Raw genomic sequence first — 20,711 nt, 5'->3', positions numbered from 1 at the left:
CAGATGAGGATTGAATTGGGAAACTGGAAATAGCAAATGAACTGAGGAGGAGGGAAAACAGGGAACTTAACACTTGATCCTTTACTCCCCTAGGCAATGCTTTTGAAATACATTTGACTCATGGGGTCTTGAACAAACCAGGGACTGACATTTAACAAGTAAAGGCTGCAAGGATGGGTCTGATGTCTGTAATAACACATGTGATTTTGTAAGTCAGCAGTCATCCCTCTGCCAGGGCTGAGTGGTTTCTCCTTTGCCCTGTGCACTGTTTGAATCCCCAGAGGTCTCCCTCAGCCTGCTCTCTGGCAATTACAGAGGCATTCCCTTGCTCTCACCATTAGTGTAATGGCTTGTGAGAACATCACTTATCCCTTTGCTCTTGAGTGACTACTGCTTCCATAATCTCTTTTGCATTAAACTAATGGATCACTTGTGTATGCAATTTTTCTCCCCCTCCTCATATGGTGAGGAGAGTACCTGTCATTGCTTTTACCCCATTTGTCATTTATTGCAGATGAAAATACAAAAAGAATTTGACAAGAAATTGGAGCAACTGTCATATTTTGTTGTGTCTTACTAAAAGTATGCAAATAATAGAAAGTGCCAGCTGAAAAAAGAAGCACATTGCCATATTCAATTGTTCCATTGCCATGTGTAATTCCTCAGTTGTGAGAAAGCAGATTCTCATCACAAGCAGTCATTTTACCTGTCTTTTTTTTGATTTATCAGTTAGAAGTGATGTTTAAAGTAGCTTCTTGATAAAATGGAGTAGTGACCATTTCTAAGCCATCCCTTATGGAAGAGGAAGAAGAATTTTGCTTACAGATACAGTACCTCTCCCACTGTCTTTTACCCCAAAATAACAGCAATATTTAAGAGTTGCTTCATTTTCCTTGCATTTACAATATCACACGTGTTCTGCTCTCTTAATTGTAAGGAAGTTTTTCATAATGTCTAATCTGACTTTTGCTATGGTGTAATCAGTCCCATCCACTGTGGGCACAAGAAAAAAATATTCCTTCTTCACAAAAGCATCTTAAATACTGAATGGTGTCACCCGCACTGTTCTTCTCACTCTGTAGTCCATCTTTTTTCCACATTTTTGCTAGCTAGTCCCAGTTATATGTATATCTTTTTGGGTTGTGTGTTTTGCTGAATTTTGCTGTTTCCTGTGGCTCTTTGGACCTGCTCCAGTTGGCTCATTTGTTTCTTCAAATGCAGCACCCAGGCAAGGATGTAGTACTGCAGCTGAAGCTCTGCTGCTGCTCAGTAGAGTGGAAGGACAAGTCCATGTGTTCTTTGGGGCACAGTCATGTTTATGTGTTCCAGCCTGCTTGTTTGCCTTGTGCTCAATGGCTTTACTCTGACTCCTGTTCAGATTGTCATCCCCTCTTAACAATGGATTCTCTCTGAGTGCTCTTACCTGGTGAGCTGATTTTGCCTGGGGTGAAGTTAATTTTTTTTCAAAGTAGCTGATTTGGGGTTGTATTTTGGATTTGTGGTGAAAAGAGAGTTGATAATACAGAGATGTTTCTTTACTGCTGGGCGGGTCCTGCACAGCCTCAAGGCCTTTTCTGCTTCTTGTACCACCCCCGCCGTGAGGATGCTGGATGTGCACGAGGAGTTGGAAAGGGACACAGCCAGGACAGCTGACCCCAACTGAGCACAGGAATATCCCATACTATATGGCATCATGCTCATCATGTAAAGCTGGGGAAAGAAGAAAGGGTGGAATTTTCAGTGTCATGGCATTTGTCTTCCCAAGTAACTGTTCCGCCTGATGAGGCAGGCCCTGCTCTCCTGGAGATGTCTGAACACCAGCATGCCCATGGGAAACAGTGAATTGATTTCTGTGCTCTGCTTGTGCGTGCAGCTTCTGCTTTCTCTGTTAAACTTGTCTTTATTTCAACCCATGAGTGTTCTAGCTTTTATTCTTCTGATTCTCTCCCTGATTCCACTGAGGGGGGAGGAAGGAGATGAGTGGCTGCACAGGGCTTGCACAGTGGGGCTAAATCAGAACACCTGGCTCCAACTTCTCCTTACTGTATTTATGCAGTGTGTACAGCTGTGTCTCTTTCCTGGTTTTTCCAATATTTCCACTTTGCCCCAATAATACTGGATTTGAATCCTGTCCCTCACACTTCTGGTCTTTCTTTGTTCCGTTTGGTCTACAGATTGAATAAGTTGATTCTTTCTTGTCATCCACTTAGAGATGTAGCAGGACTAGCAAATGGAATTCATCCAGGTCTGTACCAATCAGTCGTGTAGAACCAATAATAACTTCTGAATCCAGTCTGAATTAACTTTATCTAGATCATGTTTTCCAAACTTTCTTGAAAAAATGTTTAAAAATAATTTCTAAAAAATGTGAAAGTATATAAAAAACTTTAAATTTGGTCAAAATATAAAGTAATGATGCTTTTTCTTGAGCCCAAAAACTGTTACTTTGCTGCAGAAGAAAATTAAATTAGTTTGAGGTGTTTTTTCTTGATGAATCTGTTTCTTGATGAATCTGTTTCTTGTTACTTTCTTTAACCAGTATCTTGATGCTGTTTTTGGATTTGTCCCACTCCAAGATCTCTTGGAGTACTCTCATCAGAGTAAATGCCTGCAAGAGGGATTGTAGTTCGGACTTATTCTTCTTTGTCTAGACTTTGCAGCCTCTGAGGCAGGCTGCATAAATTCTATGTCAAGGGAATAAAAAAATCAGTTGTGTGGTTTTTTTCCTCTCCCTGGGGATTATTGCAATATCCAGAAAGTTAATAAACTGGCCAGGTGCACAGTGTGCCAGCTGGTCCTAGGGTCTGTGCAGCAGTTGCCAGCTAGAAGGAGTATTTGGTATTGTTACCTGGAATATTTTCTATATTATTTAGATTGTACTCAAGTAGAAGAAACACTCCAGATAAACAGGATTTCCTTTTTCCCTAATACCTCATGTGTTTGTAGCCAAATAACAGAATCACTGGAGGTCATCTATTCCAACCTTCCTGCCTAGGCAGGGTCCCCTAGAGCATGTTACTGTGGATTGTGTCCAGACAGCTGTAGAGTATCTCCAGGGAAGGAGACTCCACAACCTCACTGCGCAGTCTGTTCCAGTGCTCAGTCACTCCCACAGTGAAGTTGTTACTTGTGTTCAGCTGGAATTTCCTGTGCATCAGTTTCTGCCCATTGTCTCTTGCCCTGTTGCTTGCCCAGAAGTGTCTGGCCCCATTCTCTTGGCACTCTCCCTTCAGATGCTTACAGACATTGATAAGTTCCTCTTGCAGTTGTCTCTTCTCAAGGCTGAACAAGCTCAGCTTCCTCAACCTATCCTCAAAAGTGAAGGAGCCCTTCCTCAAATGCATTAAATAGAAAGAAAGTGGAATTAGATATACAGCATAAATTTTGATTGATTCATGATGTGGTGAAAATGAAATTAATACAGATTTATGGTCTGTTTTTTTCCATATTGTGTGTCTGGGGGAAAAATTCTTTAGGGATGAGAAGTCTAGGTAACTGTTTATAGTGAGAAAGTAGATGTGTGAGGGAAAAAGGATTTAAGTTGTAGCATCTCAGAGAATCAGGTTGTCTTAATACAGATGTTTTTCAGGGCTTCAACCCATCCCAGTCAAGGTGAATGTTAGATTCCAGCTGTTTCCAGAGGGCAGGAGCAGTGTAAGATATTAATCCATTTTCAAGGTTTATTTTTTAAAAGACTTTTTGTGGCTGAATCTATGAATCTTAAAATTTATTCTCATCTAAAATATACTTTATTTACTGAATGTCATTCCATCTAAAAGATGTTATTTACTACAAGTTATTTTATCACTATGTAGTTGTGGAAGGCTTTTACCAGTCCTCTTCCCTGTTTTAGACAGTGCAACTTCACTGCCGTATTCCATTTGTTTCTTGCTGGCACTCTGAAAATTGCAGTTACTAGTTTTTTCCTTCCTTCTGTACTTCTTGAAATTACTTGACTTGGAAAAATTCTTAGCAAAGTTTTTTTGGTATCTAGGTAGTTTAAAAATGAATCCAGGATTTTGCACATATGCTGTTCAACACTTTTAAGCCCTGAGCTAGGCAGGTTCTGAGAACATTGTTAAAAGAAGTGGCATCTCAGAAAACATTGTGTGAATTATTAGTTAATGTTGATGGTTTAAAAGTGACCTCGATTTTTGTCAGTTCTCTTGTTAGGTTTGCTAATATTTCAAAACATTTGGTTTTTCAAGGAAGGATTTCTCCTCCTTGCCTTCTCTTCCTCTTTTCTTGAGTCTGCAGTGAAGATGTGAAGCTGGATTTGACATGATCTCCATGGCAGCACACATTAGTTTCCATGGCAACACATTTCACAAACAGCTCTACAACTTTACTACAGTGTCAAACAAAAGGAGAAGCCCGACTGTTGGAGCAGGCTGTGACCAAGGTTAAAATTAAAAAGAGGGGGAAGGGGGGAACCACTGGAAGAGGTTGGGTGAGATAATGACTTCTTCCAATTTGTCCTCTTAAAGCTTTTGCTCCAGGGTAGGCACGTCATTTAAAATAACCCCCTAAATTCTCCAGTCTATAATTACCCTGCTATCCAGCTGCATTCCTGCACATGAGTAGGTAAGGGATGGGCTGTCACAAGTCTTTTGTCCCAAGATACTTCTTTAGCCTGGTTTCAGGAGGAAATGAGGCTTAGAGATTAACAATCCTCTGATCCAGTTGTCTCTTTGTCTCTCTTCTATTGGTACCTCATAGCTTTTGACCCCATTGATCAGCTTATTTGAATCTGACAGAGGGGTCAAAGTTGAGGAGGTAATTAAGTTCCTCTAGGCATTGTGAAAAGCTGCTCCCTGGAAGGAGGCTCTGTGCACTGAGAATTGGAGAATTACAGGCATCTAAGCTAGATGGATATAATAAACAATGGATAAAGATTCTTTTGAGGGTATGAAGTCAGGAACATGTTCAAGCACAAGTTAAGTGTCTCTTTTTTTCATGAGATGCTTTTCTAAACCTCGGAGACAGGATACTATGAGAGGCTGATTCTCTTATGAACAGTTAAGGTCACTTCTCCTTCAAGGTAACAGCACTGGGAAGGCATGAGGGAAAATATGGAAGGACTGCAAGGTGTGAAGCAGATTGCAGTTTTACTTTTATTTCAGACTGAATATAATTAATTTTTCAGGTTTGCACAATGCAGGCAATAGGCTTGAAATGTGAAAATAGAAGCTTAAGTTGGGTATCAGAGGACTTGTACTAAGAGGGTCTGGAATTGTGGGCAAGGAAATATTGGTATACTCAGGGGTCTGCTCCATTGTTTGGGCTGTGTACATCTCCCCTTTCTGAGAGATGCAGTTCCATGTGCATGGGAGCAATTTCATTTATGTCATTGGAAAGGTGGTGGAGTTTTAGTAGAATCTATTTCTGAGCTGTGTTAGTGATGATTTTTTAAAAAAAGAAAAGAATGCAAAAGTAGCTTAAAATAATCATCAATTTATATTGATCCAGGTTTAGAAATTTCCATTTCTAAATTATTCTACCACATTATTCTTGTCACTTCAGTGGTTCAAACTTAGTGTGGTGTGCTATCATGCATGTGAGCTTGTATGGGAAGATGGAGCTTTTAATTTAAAAACATTATAGAGGTGGCTATAGAGGACCTAATGCAGGAGAGAATTCATAAGTATTAAAGATATCTTTTGATTAAAAGAAATATACACTGGTTTACATGTATTATTATTATATATTGCTGCAGGTGGAAGGCAGTGTTAATGTGGGGAGGTGCCAGGGTAGAGGCAGGTTCTAGAGACATGGTTTCAGGCTGGGGACCTTGCCCTGACTGGGGAACAGGATCCAGCTCCAGCAAGTCCTAGAAGGCTGAATCTTTTAATATATTACTGTTCAAAGTCGAATTAGCCACTGCAGACCTCTGCTTACCAAACAAAATATTCAAGTATTTTTCTTGAATATTTTGGAGGAATATTCAAGGAGAGAGGAAAGGAAAACAGTTGTCTCACAGAATTGGGTTTTTTCTGCTGACTCTTGGAAATTATCCTGGTAGAAATGGTCTGTTGAGCAGACCTGAATGAAATTGTCAAAGATGTACATAGTAATGACTTATTGCCTACTTTTCCATTTTAGCTGATTACTATTGTTTTAAAAAGAGAATTTTTTAGGGATCTTGTTTTCCATAATTCTCTGCAGAATCTAGTTCTTAGGGGTCTTTGTGTTTTGAAAGTTTTAGTCCTTTGAAGCTTCTGGTGAAACAAAAATGTATTCTAAGACTACCCATATTAAAAGGCTTGCTTACAGCACTGTTAGCTGTATAACCAGCCTATGCTATACTTCTGGTTTTGATTAAAAGTAATGCTTGTGATGAACTACTAACCTTCTAAAATACCAATATTGATTTTTTTTTTCCAGTAGCTCATGTGCCATCTCGAAACATCTGGGAGTGTTGACTGGAAAATTCAGACAATCTTATTTTAACACCCTTTTGTGATGTTTTAGTTATGCCCTGCTTAGACATTCCAGGGGACTTAGTCCATTTTACACTGGACCCAGAGGATCCATCTTTGGTTGATTTCTTTTAGTTTTCAGGCTTATTCCTGTCCTTAAGATTTGCCATACCCAGTCAGTGGTTCTCAAGCTTTAATTAGATGTGCAGTGGTGGTTAAGGCCAAACATCCATCTAAAGAATCTTAGCTGCTTTCCTATCCCAGTGAAGAACAGCTTCTCCAGTTGTTGTCTTCCATGCTTTTAAGCCCCTATTCAGAGACCTCTGATGCAGGCAAGGTTCAGCAAGGCTGGACAGCCTAGGCTCACATCTGGTGTTTTTTGGTATGTTTGACCAGGAGGAGATGGATGTGGTAGGTTTGCTAGTATTATGATTTCAGTAAGTACTCCCAATACCTTTCTGTAAACTGAAGTAATGTTTCTTTCCTCTGGTTTTCTTTAGAGTGTTAAAATTGCAATGTGAGCTCACTGCTGAAAAGAACTACCAACATATCCATCTGAATGAAAACTGTGGGTCTTGTTCCATGGGTTATAAAAATAAACTTGTTTCATTGAGCTTTCATGTACCAAGAGATTTGCAAATGTAAAAATGCAATAAAAAGGGAATGGATTTTGAATAATTCCTTAATCTAGTTTTCAGTGATCAGGTTGTTCAGCTGCATTTTTTGTCTTCTCCCTAATCACTTTCATATTAAAGATTAATTTCATATCATAGAGAATCCTTGATTAAGCCAATGAAAAGTGAGAGCATAGATCTGTTCATTAGAAGCAGCGTGACAAATAATAATGAGCAACTGCCAGGCTTCCTTGTCTGGCTTACAGCAGACACATAGAGGACACGTATTTCTGTGATGCTCCATTTGCTGTTAGTAAACAAAAATAATTTACAATTTTACCAAAAAGCTTCTTTATTAACAAAACAGAATAAATTACTCTGCTCCATACACTTTCTGGGGTGTAAGTTTAACAGGAAAAGGAGTTAATAATTTCTAAGCATGTTTTGCCTCTTACTCCAGGAGAATCCAACAAGGTGATTTCTGAAGGTGTTTTTATTTTAGACATTGTCATTTTGACTAGGATTTTCTCTTCAGCCATGTGCCTCTTTGCAATGGGTTGTTTGGGTGTTTTTGTCCTGAGTTCCAGGATACTACATGTGATGCATGTACCACATCTGTAAAACTGCAGAACTTGCTTCCCATTGCACAGGAACATAAATGTGTGTGTGTATGACTTAACTCCTAAGTGAACAAATATGTTATTCAAGAGTTGTCTGTGTTGGCTGCCGTAGATAAGGAATGTCAGAAGAATGGGATGTAATGAGGGCAGCGGCAGGACATATGGCAACAATGTGGACTAGACATGCCAACATTAAATTAGAGTCACTTTGTAATACCAAATGAAGCAGTTTGAGAATGAGACTTCTGAGGCAAAATGATCATCAAAGTCACACCTTTGATTGTGACAGGTACAGTGCAGCTGTGTTGCATTGCACTAAGTAGTTTATTTAGTTGTTGTTTTGCAGTGAGTGATTGGAAATTTGTAATGAGAATGTTATGTCACGTAGGTTGTTATTTCCCCTCTCCCATCACATGGTCTTTCCCTCATGCACCCCTCTGCTATACCCCCTGGTGGTTTGGCCCCTGGTTACCCCTCCCCTTGCCCCTCCTCAGTGGTATCCCATTGGCCGCGGTCCTCTTCCCCCGCCCCCATCCCCTCCGGTATAAAGGTCCCCTGCAAGAATGTCACGCCCTCTTTTCCACCTGGAAGGTAGCCAGAGCCTGAAGTGTCTCTTCCCAAGCCAATAAACAGGACACTCGTTCCCATGTGGAGAAGAGCGTTTCTCGTCTTCTGCTCTGTCCATGTAAGACCGTGTGGGCCAGGGTCCATAGCTAGCCAGAGTGGACTCAAACAACAGCCTGAGAGACACGTATTCTTACACAGCTGTACTGCAACTGTTAAGATTCCCATTCAGGGGCAACTTGTGGCTTTTTTTACTTGGAGGGAAAGATTTGTTTCCACTAGTCCACTGAATGAATATGTCCTGAACCTGTGAGCAAGTGTCAAGAGGCTGTAGTCATACATAGTATTGTTCATCACCAGTAGCAGTGATTCTGAAATTTCTTGGAAAGAGATGACTGTCAAGCCTGAATTTGTCATGGACCATTTTTGATTCTTCTCAAATTGTTAAGAGAATACTTCATTAGACTTTGAGTGAATTAAGCCAGTCTTATCCTCCTGCTGCTAGTCACTGTAGAAATGTACTTTGGGGACCACTAGCAAAGTGTCATCCTAATCTTGAATGATCTACAAAATAAAAGGCCTCTGGGTTGGCTTTTCTGTTCCAATGGATTTGGCCTTTTCCTGCCTAAGGCTTAGAGTTTCAACAAGTAGAACAGAAATGTCTGATGCTAAAAAGACAGCTGTGTTACTCCTCCTTCAAAGGCCTGCAGCATGGGAAGTCTTGTCCCAAGATTCATCTGATGCCAGTTCTGCACACCTTCCCAAGTATGAGCCCGAGACGCAGTTGTTTTGAGTATGTTGTAGGCAGAATAACTGGTTATGTGTCACAATATTCAATGGTGTCAGGTGCTAAGAAAAATTCTCAGAGTTGGAATCCTTCACTTATACATTAGGTGGGCAGCAAAGCTGAATTTCTGATTGAGAAAATAAATTATCCCTAGGGAATAAGTAACAACTGCCAAGGCATTTCCAGACCTCTGGAAACAGAGGTGTTTCATGATTGAAAAGAGATGTGATGCACTCTTTTTCATTGGTTCTCCAACAGCAATTAGAATAAACTGGTTATTGAGTAATCTATGTTAACTTACCTTCTTTTGCTGTCATTGGACCTTACAGATCCCTTTTTAACACTTATTTTTCTGCTTCTGGTTTCTGCCTTTTTGAACTAACATGAGTAGTTACACCAAAGGGAATAGCTAACCTATTTAACTTGAATTTCTCATGAAGCCTCATATTCTCATGGAGACAGCATATTCTAATCTCCTTCATCTTCCAGAATGTCTGCAATATATTGAAAAAAAATTTATGGAAAAGAAAAGTTTTGGTAAAAACTTAAATACAGATGTTGGCAATAATGAACTTTCCAACCTAATTTATCTCTACTGAAACCTAATTGAGCTATGTGTAAGGCACAGGAAAAGTTGGCATGGGCCTTATTTGTGTGTGTGTATATTTAATTGAACTGTGTGATTTTACATTTAGATTTTTGTGATATAGACCAAATGGATCTCTTGAATTTCAAAGTTTACTTCCTTTTTTATTCACAGTCGTGGGTCCCAAAACATGTTGAATTTACTTCATCTGCTTTCTGAATGTTTCTGAAATAGATACTGTGATTGTCACTTCACAATTTTTTTGCCAATATACCCTTAAGGGTATTGTTGTTTCTAACCAATGGTGGAATCTCTGAACAGTGTTATTATATAGAGAAGGCTTTAAATGTATGGGAAAATACAGTGTTGAGAGATGAGAGAAGCACATGGTCTAAGTAACAGCAAGGGAATTCAGTTGGTGATGAAAGTTAAGTACACTGTATTGTCACAGCAGGGACTGGTTTGTGAAGATACAAGAGTTAGGTTCTAGGTGCTGTTGGCGGTGTGATCACAGTGGCATGTCACTGTCTGGGGGAATGGCACATGCTCAGGGGGTAAACCTGTTCAAAATCCTGTCTGCCACAGCAGATACAGGTCTGGTGGTATGGAGCAATGAAAAGCGTGCCTTTCAGTTTTATAGCTGGAGGTGGTGGTGTATTTCATTTATGTCCTACTGCTGTGGGATTTTGGGTGGGCACTATGCCCTTAAGTTAAATAAAAAGATAAATAAAAACCTCAAGTAACTAAATCCCTGCAACCAATCCTGAACAGTGGTATATCAGCATAAAAGGAGTTAATGGTGCAGGAGCTTGCTTGGGTGTTGCAGGGGTTTGAGTTGTTCAAACCCCATTTACAGCAGCATGAGAAGAATTGCAGAAGTATAGCTACTGTGTATATTCCATACTGGTTTCATCTGAGGAACTCAAGGAATTAGGTACATTCATTTTTTACGAGTCTGTTTCCATTTTACTGGGGAAAAATATATAAATGAGGCTTTGATGGGTGTAGAGGGGAATCTGGTCCTCTTCTGGTCCAGAAAACTTTCACCATTTTTTCACTGTTCTTGACAGATAATATTAGTCTGTGAAGATTGAATTTTGCACAGCTGATCGTTTGAGAAGAGATGAATAGGCTTGGGAAGAGGTGGGAAAGGACTGGATAGCCCTTCTTAATGTGGGTTTTCTGCTCTCTTCAGAAAATGAGCAAAAATCATCTGCATGGTTGAGACTGTTTCAGCTGCTGTTCCTTGCTGTAGCTTTGTGCACTGCTGCTCATGCTATTAAACTAATGTTGTTCTCCACTCATGTTCTTGCCTTTTCTGTTTCCCTGGGTAAGGCTTTGGGCAGGTTCTGAGGCAGAGTTTCTGATCATGAGCTGAAATTTGCCACAGGAAATTGGGAAGATATGAGTAGCTTTCTGACTTGTCCTGTTCAGTGCACCTGGGGCCACTGCTCCTGTCTTATTCAAATGAACTCTGGACACTTTCCCCCCATTCTTCATCGAAAACATATTTAACATTAACATTATCCAATTCAACTGGATTTATTATTGCTTGTACAGCTTAAAACCCATATTCTGTTTTCCTTGACTTGCCCATGATATTATGGCAGAGGGAAGCATTATTGAAGCATCTACTATTTATCTTCTTCTTTCCCTTGGACCAGCCCAGAACATACAGCTTGTTTTGTTTTGTTCAGGCTACCTACATCTAATGAAATTCTGAAATCATTCTACCTTTTAGTGTTTGACAGTGATTACTTTTTTAGCCACAGGAACGCACAATGAGAGCTTCTCTCTATGACTGAAAACAGTTTTCACTGGTACACACTGCAACATGGCCAGAGCAAGAGGACAGTCCTCTCTGGAGAGCACCAGACGTGACTTTCTCCACCCCCTTGTACAGATTCTCATTCTATTCACTCAAAAAATGTGTAAGAGACCACTTAAAAATTAAAGATAGATGAGATAATAAAAGACAGGGAGGCAGAATACGGGAGATTAGCAGGGTTGTATAGATTATCTGCATGCAATCATTAATTTAGGAATAAAGATATGGAAGTTTCATTTGAGTTTATTTTTCAGAAAATTGTGTAGCTCTTAACATATATTCCTCAAGGAGATTTCTGGAGGGCAGGGGGAATACTGCCATTTCTGACCTGCTTTAGTTTGCTTTATCCAGGTCAAAACATTTTGACCTCAGCCTTAAGCAGAGTCTGTTTTCTTGTGTATGTCTCTTGGGCACAATGCTTATATGGTATGCTATGGGGAACAGGAAATAGAAACCTTTTGCATTTAAGGAAATCAACAAATCCAGAAACTTTGATCAGTTGTAAAAGAGCTTACCAACGTCCACTGCCTTGTTGTCCAGGCCATAATACAAGTTTTATTATATATCAGAGCCCTGTAGAGGTTCAGGAAATCTACAGAAGGGATCTGTTTTGTAGATATTGAAGGAGGAATCGTACAACCCAGCCACTTGTTTGTCTATTACCTGTTATTTATGCCAAGCAGAAATAATGGGATGTGATTTATACATCTTAAGGAAGGGTAGCATAAGGAAATCTAACCCATCTGGGATTTGATGCGGACAAAAAAATCATGTCAAATCGGGCTTTTTTTTTTGTTTGATGTTAAGAAAAGTTATGCAATTGATTTAATACACCAAGACTACTGTGAGGCATTTCTCTTGCTGCTGTACAACATCTTGATTGAGACACTGGGTTGATACAGAATCAATGTGACACATTAAATACATACAAACTGTATAACTGGGGTCTCCAAATGTAATGGTAAATAGGAAAAACACTGCTGACATAAAGAAGGCTTCCACTTCTTTCTGAGTTGCATCTTCTTCTTGTGCCCAAGGGGCAGGAAAGTTTTAGAAAGAATTTAGAGGAGGAGGAGGAGTTCACGGGGGGACGGATGACTGGGAAATGCTGGACCTGTTTAATGTGTTGATACACTGACCTTATCAAAGAGAGATGGAGTGATGACTTGATCATTGTCTCAATATATACAGAGGAAATAGAAATTCGAAATCTGAAGCAAAGGTAGAACACACTAAAGACAGATTGTAACAGGTATTTTCATTTATCCTGTAACAATTTAAATGATTCCTCAAATTTTGCATGGCTTTTGCCACATCTAAAATCTTAGTCCTTCTGTATGTTTTTCTAAAATGTACACTCAGGGAGGAGTATGGAAATTAATTTCAAAAAAACTCGCTACCTTCCCTTTTGCCTGAACAACCTCCCAACAGATCACCAGTTCTCCCTGTATGCTGGGTGCAGTGAGATGTAAAGTGGCTGGGAACATCAACCCTTTTGGGGAGAATAAGGTCAGGAGATGCTATTGGGAGGCTTTGCGGCACCGAATGTGGCCTTGGGGCCAGCCTAGACTCTTAATGTCAACTTAATGTCAAACCAGTTCAAATTAAGACTTTGCTATTTAGTCCATAATGCTGAGGCATTCAGCTGGGGAATAGTGGAATACTTACTCTCTAAAACAGTACTTTCTAAATGCTTTATTCTGTTAAAAATGCTGATATTTTGATGTTTTGCCCTAATTAGATGTTAAAGCAAATGACAAAACTGAGGTATTCTGAGGAGTGGTAGTCCTGTGTGTTTTTCATTTTTACAGAAAAAATAACAGCTAGAATCGCTCTTTTATAATTCTAGCTGAGCTTCTACATGTGTTTAAAGTTTATACTTCAGTTATGCTACTTAAAATTCAAGCATATACTTAATCACAGTACTGAATTGGGCTTGATTTCAGAAAACGAGTTGCTACCCTGTTTATGCACATGCAAGTCTGATGAGGAGCAGCTGAGGGAGCTGGGGTTGGTTAGCCTGGAGAAAAGGCAACTCAAGGGAGAACTTACCACTGTCTACAACTACCTGCAAAGAGAGAATGGAAGGGGTGGTGTCAATATCTTTTCCCAAGTAATGAGTGACAGGGTGATAGATAATGGCCTCAAGATGTGCCAGGAGGGGTTTTGATGGGATATCAGGAAAAAAAAAATCACTGCAAGTGTGGTCAAGCATTGGAGCAGGCTGCCCAGGGAAATGGTGAAACTGCCATCCCTGGAGGTATTTAAAAGATGTGTAGATGTGGCACTTACGGACATGATTTAGTGGTGAACTTGACAGCACTAAGTTAGTGTTTTGACTTTGTGATAAATGAATGTGATTTGTGCTAACAATTGTAACTATATTGATATTTTAGAAAATATTTGTTAAAAAGTAATAGAGGAAAAGGATATGTAATTAGTATCACAGAACAGATGTTTTCAGATGTTCACGAGAAACTAGGATGCAGGATGTATTTTGAGATAAGTGACATCCCAAATGGAATAGGCCTCGGGATAATTAGAGAATCAGCCTTGAAATGGACAAGATTGAAATGATTCCAGGTATCTATGAAATAATAAAGCTTATTTTTGGGATATAATGCTGGCTCCTATAACACAAAACTTGGGGTGCATGTGCAACCTGTGGGGTTGTTCAAAGGACACTGACGATGAGGAGAAGCCTTCATCAGAAGAGACCACCAAAAGCCAGAAGACCCCTTAGAAACAAGCGGAGCAGGCGCTGTGCAGTACAGTCATGTAGATTTCAAGAATCAAAAATAGGAGGAGATTTACAGAAAATATTGATGGATATGTATTAGCATACAGTATATAAGTTGTGTTTGGATCCTTTTGCCTTTTGTATGTGAGGCAGGGTGGGAAGCCCTCCCCATACCTTGATCAATCGGTTTTGCTTATGCTTTATCCGATCCATTGCCAAATTTCTTTTTCTAACTACTTGATTATATTTGATTGTATTATTATATATAAAATTGCTGCTCAATTAAAATTTCTGCTGAATTTTAATATTGTGGTTTATTAAATTAGACATATAGGACCTCATTCATAACAACTTGATGATTTAGAGGTCTTTTTAAACCTAAGTGATTGTGTGATCCTACATGAGAGAAGGATGAGAGGACAGGTGAGGAGGTGGCAGACTGAGAAGAGAGCCCAGCATCAGTGAGACAGTAGAGTCCCAATGAGTGTGAGATGCGACCGAAGGCAAAAGGGTAGAGAAGAGTGGGTACCTCAGCAGGCTGAGGCAGTCCTTCCGTGCTGTAAGGTAGAGAGAGTGCTGGCTGTCCCTGGAGGAGAATAAGGAGTTGCTCTGCCTGTGCTGTCCAGAGGCTGTTGAGTGCAATGTCCTGGGCAGTGGCCAGGGATGGTGCCAAGGGTGCAGCTGAAGATGTCCTTGTCTCGGCAGCCAGGGCTGCATGGTTGAACTACCATTGGGTTGTAGCTCTAAACTGGCATCATATGTGGGCTGGGCTCCAAATGGGAGGTGTACTGCACCAGGATCAGTGGATTAAAAAAGCACCGGTTGGTGCCAGTGAATTGGCGATAGCTTACATAATACTTCTTCATGGACACTTTAATATTTAATGGTTGCTATAGCATAAATGGAGCTTGCAGGCAGCTGTACATAAGCTGTGCATGAATTTTTAAGGGGAAAAATTTTGGGAGGCAGGAACGTCACAGAAGCTTCCTAATTGGCACATACCCCAATAGAAACCAAAATGTGAAAATTAAGTTACTGCCCTAATTATCAGAGGCTCCTAGGAATACATTGTGCTGGGAGATATTCCTTTTTCATTTCATGCACTGCTTTAAAAATAAGTGCTGTGCAGAGCTTAACAAGGCTTTTAATTAAAAGGCTGTGCCCACACAGTAACTTTTCACTGTGGCACTTGCTGAGGAAGGGAGTTGTGAGGGGTGAAAACACTTCTTTGTGTCCACAAAAGATGGAGCTAATAATGCGTTGGTAACCAGCGGCACTTAAATGGCTTTGCCACGGTGACACGAGGCCTGATTCTGAGTGGCAGCACTGTGTGTGGTAGGTTTCTTGGAGAGATGAACATTTCTGTGTGCTTCTGGTTAGAAGATGCCTTTGCTCTCCTGCTCCATTGCTACTGTGCAGCAAAGATGTTCACCTCCCTTAGTCCTGAGTACCAGGCTGCACTGAGCTCTGATAACAACACTGTCCCCCACCGACACCAGAAGGCAAAAGTTGTAATCATGTAAGCCATTTAAGGCCTGTGAGATGTGAAAGAAGACAGGTGAAGTTGTCCTTGCATGGCAGTGTGTTGTGCAGATGGACAGTATCCCAGCAAAGAAATAAATAATAGACAGAAGGATACATTAACAGTGTATGAATTCTGCTGTTGGTATCTTTGATGTTTCTCTTGATTTGCAGGATTTGCCATTTAGAGGCAAGGATGTGCCATGTATTAAGGCAGAGTAAATAACTGATAAAGGGGTAGCTTTTCTATTGGCACTGTCATGTAAAAGCCCAATTGCAATATGCCCTGTTCTGCTGAGCTTTTGACTATTCAGTACAAACTATGCTTTTCAGAGTAGGGTCTTTTGGATGACTGGCTTAAGAGCACTCTCACTCATATCAAGGAAATTTTATACATTTACTTCTCTGGGAGGCAATTTTGGTATAATGCAAAATGCTTTTTGAAAAATGTGTTTCAATGGGACAACAAATACATATTTCTGTACATATTAATATAATGTATGAATGCATAATAGCTGTAGACTAGAGCTGCTGAAAACCAAGAATTTTGGGGTCCTATTTACAGGCAGAGATGTCTGGCTATATAATCAAAACGAATGCATTTTCCATTTATTTCTTGATTTGCCAAAAAATAGTTAATGACATTAAAGCTGGAAAGACCTAGCAAGTTTAGTTTGCTTTCATGAGTCCAGCTTACTTTAGTTCATGATTAGAGCAACTCTGTATGGTAAGAAGTTTGAGTAAGTTTAATTACAGATATGGTGCATACTAGTGAAGTTCCTTGTGGAAGCGTGAGAGAAGCTGTAGTGGATCAGATGGAAAGGTCCCCTTTGTGCAGTTCCTGCCTCATGAGCCAGTAACATATGTTTTACTTAATGAAAGGTAAGGGTGGCCCAGGCTTTCTAATGGTCCCAGTTTGCAGTACTTTCTGGCTCAGGAGCTTCAACTGTGTATTGTCTAATAATTCTTAGGGATTTTTGGTAATTTATTAAAATATAGTTGCATTTCTCCCTTTATTGCTCTTAACTCTTTTCCTTTTCTTCCCACCAAATTTCTCACAAAAGTTTCCGTCCTGAGGCATGTGTCTCTGAAACTGCAATTTCTGACTGCTAGAGAGATGTGATGCTGTGACAGTGCTACTGTATGCTCCAATTCAAACAGCTATGATGTGCTAGTTATGAAAAAAAATTGTTTCAATCAGTTTGGAATATTTCTTTGGAAGAATGAAAACAGTAACAGAAAACTTAATATATTCACCCGAGTTGTCCAAATCTCTCTAAATGGTACGAACAAAACCACTCTAAGTAATCAAGGATAGAGCAATCTCCTTAATCTGGTTATAGTACACTCTAATTGAGTAGGTAATCAACCTGAAACATCTTGCCCTGAGCATGAGTCTCAGAGTCTCACTGAGTGTAAATGTCACACAGAGAGTCTTGTAACACTGTAGGCAGTACCTCTATAGAATTTGTTCTTTCAGTTTGGCAGCATCTGACACAGAGCTCTTTGCACACAAATTTGTGCTTGCACCCTATCATTTTGAACGTGATAATGCTTGGGGTACCCAGACAACTTTTCTCTCTCTTCCCCTTCCTGAGAAAATCTTTTGAGCTGATATGAAGGTAGGAAAAATTTATCTTGGCAAGAGGCTGGCAAAGATCCCTGGAAGATGAGATAGCTGTGTAAATGTATGACTGTTACCTGGAGGCAAAGAAGAAAGCCACATTCATTTTATGAGGTGTAACAAATATAGCTGTTAGACACTCATATACCTCTCCAGGTTATCTCTAGAAATTATCTGATTTTGTTGGAATCGAAATTTCCTCCACTGACTTTTGGATTTAGGAAAGATCGTTCCATCAGTGATATTAATTACATGATAATCTGGGTGTCCAATTATTTCTTAAGCCTAGCACTTAGAGAAGTTTTGTTCTTCAGAGCAGAATAAATACAGTAAGATACTGCTTGTGATAGCACTTGGACTAAGCACGTGTTTTTTGTGGACCAGACATTAATATCATACTACTCAGTCCCACTGCTGTCCCTGTCCCACAAATTTCTCTTCCTTTTACATCTCAATTTCTGCCCTTTGCCCTCCATGCTGAATGACTGACAGCCTCTCGAATGGCAGATTGCAGGATTCACCTCCCCATAGCTGTGCCAGCTATTGTTCACAGGGAAGCCTTGCCTAATGGGTGTGCAGGCTGCATTGGGACCCACACTGATGCTCTGGTGCACCTTAAGCCCAGCTGTAGAATGGTAATACTTGGGACTTTGGGCTGTCATAATGCATTGTGACCTGGGATACACTCCCTTAATGAGCTGAAGGGCTGGAAATGACAGGTGTGTGAGTTTATGTAGCAGCTTTGTCATCATCTTGAGGACTCTGGCTGGCTTTGCAGTTGTATTTTAAAGATCAGAGCAAAGCTTTCTCTAATAGAAGAATGACCTTTCCCCTTGCAGTGGGGAGTGAAGGATTTCTCATGCTGGAAGTTAAAAGGACTTATGGATTTCCTGCATTCCAACAGTAAAAGGGAAGCTGTGAATCACTGTGGGGCATCACCAATTTTTTCTTGATAAAGAAGTTCCACCTGAGGTCCCTTCTTCACAAAGATCAGTGTTATTTGCACAGCATCAAAATTGAGTTAGTCCACTGCAGTGAGACAAGAGCAGACTGTAATATAAACATTTTTTCTTCAACAAGTCGTAGAAATAATATTGGCTGTGATAATAGACTGCCAATGTTAAAAAGCAGTGTATTTCAGATCTGTGTTCACTGCATTGCCTAGGCTTTTGGTTTCCCCATAATTATTACCTACACAATATTTGGCAGCCAAGCTTTTCATTTGCATGGTTGTTCTGTGTATTTTAAAGGTTCTGTTTTGATATTATCCACAAATATTTTGTTTTAAAATACTAAATAAAGACATTCAGTTGTTCTTAAAATAGATTTAAAGGAACAACAGACAAGGTAAATCTCTCCTGGAGCTGACTTGAGATGAAAGTTGGAGATCTTTCCAGTTTTTTCCCTGTGCTGGGAGAAGTAAAATTTACAGATGTTGTCTTGACTGATTTGGATGTGGTTTTCCAATATCATGAAAGTCAGACACCTGGAAAATGAGGGTTAAAAGTAATGAAACAAGAACCCAAACCAAAAAGGGTTAAAATTCTTCTGTAAAGTTTAGGATGATCTAGTGTTTCCAGTGTGGTACTTGATGCCTTAGGAGGAAATCTGAGTCAGTACAACAAGGCAAGGGGCAAATTTATTTTCACAAGATTCAGATATTAATCATCAAATTAATTTAAGGTTGTACCATCAAAGCTTTAAACTTGTTTTCCTGGCTACTCACATGCATGCCATGTGACAAAAAGGCACTCTACTTGAGTTCTGTTACTGCATATTGAATGTTATCAAATATCTCTGTCATTACAGAGAAAATGAAAATAAAAAGTCATACAATAGATACAAATGCAACAAACATCTTGAAAACAATCAGGAGAGCCAGTGATTGTGCTACTAAGTGAGAAAACATGAGTACCAGATACTAACATGTAAAGCCCTACTTTCAAAACTCAGGCATGTAAATGCACTTGCTACACGAAATCTCAGTGTTGATAAGCTTCAAAAAAATTAATTTGGCTGTGTTTGGGGTCACTCTGTACATAATTCAGTGCCACTTAGGCCTTACTGAGACATATGTGGAATACTGCAAACCTTGTCAGATTTGGGATTATGAACTTGAATTTACCAAGTCCAGTTGGTCATAGAGTCATTGCAGAGACTTGACAGAAACTGGTGTCTCCTGTTGTGCTTATGTTTTGCCCATTAAACTCTTTTCTGTTGAAAAACAAAGTGTTAACACAGTTGTGATAGTGGAAGCAGACATAATTCCTGGTGCAAACCAGAGATTTTTTATGTGGGTTATCCTCTCATGTTTAGCATTACCCCTAGCTGAGGAGCAGCTCTTTGACTGTCATCTCTTCAAATAAAGCCTCATGCATGTTTTCATTTGTTGTGTTCATATTCATGGCAGTTTTGAGGTGTTCTGATGACAGATGGATTTACAAGAATGAAGTGGATTCTTGCCTTGTTGCAAAGACAGAGCTGCTTCAGGGTTACACTCAAAATGGGTATTTGCCTTTGATCTGCATGCATGACATCTGTTGACGTTAGTATATGTTTAAGCCAAGGCTCAGGGTAGATGTACTAACATGCCAAATATTCATAACTGGCCTGTTCAGATAATTGATTTAAAAAAAATAAATATATCAAATGAGTTGAATAATAAAATAAAATTAAAAAAAAACAGAATAACAAAACAAATAAAACCCAGCTGAGGTTATGCTAAATATAAAGTTTTTCCCTTTTTTCTAAAAACCACTTTTCACTCAGTTTAAACTTAAACATATCGCACTGTTTTCAGCAGTTGCTTGGAAAACAAAAGAAGGAAATTCCTGTGTTCGCAAAATCGCCAATGGTCATGGCCTCTTTTTTCTTAGGATTTTGTTGTTTTATGTTGTCACCTAGAAGGTGGAAACTTGTATTTGCTTCCCCTTATTTCCTGAGGGCTTCTTTAATTTTGTGCATCCCATTAGTGACTTCAACCACAGAGATGAAAACTAATCTGGAGCTGGGGAGCCTTCATAAGCCCCTCTCTTTAAATTTTATATAAATAACTGAAATGGGATTGGAACAGAAACAGAGAATGAAGAATTTTGCTTGGCAAGTGAGCATCCTTACAGGTGATGCTAAAACTAGACTCATGCTCTGTTTTTCTTTCTCTTGATATTTAGGTATGTTATCTCTAGTGGAATAGCTTCACCCAGATGTTCTGAGAGAGTGTCACTCGTAGCTGTCCTGCAGTATGAAGTGTAGATATTGGTGGTTGAATCTCCACTTGAGCAGAGGAGGGAACTGAACTCAAGCCTGAAAACCAAATGCCAGACGCGGAGAGATATTGGACAAACTGAAGACACCCACCAGCAGCAGTCCTGTGAGTTAGGCTCTCCTCTTAAATTCCCACAGAATGCT

The 20,711-nt window shown here is 39.7% G+C and overlaps 1 protein-coding gene across 8 annotated transcripts in view; it reads left to right on the top strand.

The window, feature by feature from the left end:
• The window catches only part of HECW1 (HECT, C2 and WW domain containing E3 ubiquitin protein ligase 1), a 251,754-nt gene that overhangs the window by 17,180 nt on the left and 213,863 nt on the right, over nt 1–20,711 (top strand). For 2 of the 8 annotated variants that reach the window (XM_036406660.2, XM_036406659.2), the window contains exon 2: nt 20,474–20,673. The exons of the other annotated variants lie outside the window; for them this stretch is intronic. The gene's annotated coding sequence lies outside the window, so the exon portion shown is untranslated. The remainder of the gene's footprint in view (nt 1–20,473; nt 20,674–20,711) is intronic. 8 annotated transcript variants of the gene reach the window in all.

Source organism: Molothrus ater, chromosome 1 (genome assembly GCF_012460135.2).
Source record: "Molothrus ater isolate BHLD 08-10-18 breed brown headed cowbird chromosome 1, BPBGC_Mater_1.1, whole genome shotgun sequence".
Lineage (NCBI taxonomy): Eukaryota > Metazoa > Chordata > Aves > Passeriformes > Icteridae > Molothrus > Molothrus ater.
Note: the sequence above shows the minus strand (reverse complement) of the source record. Positions and strands in the feature narration are given on the sequence as shown.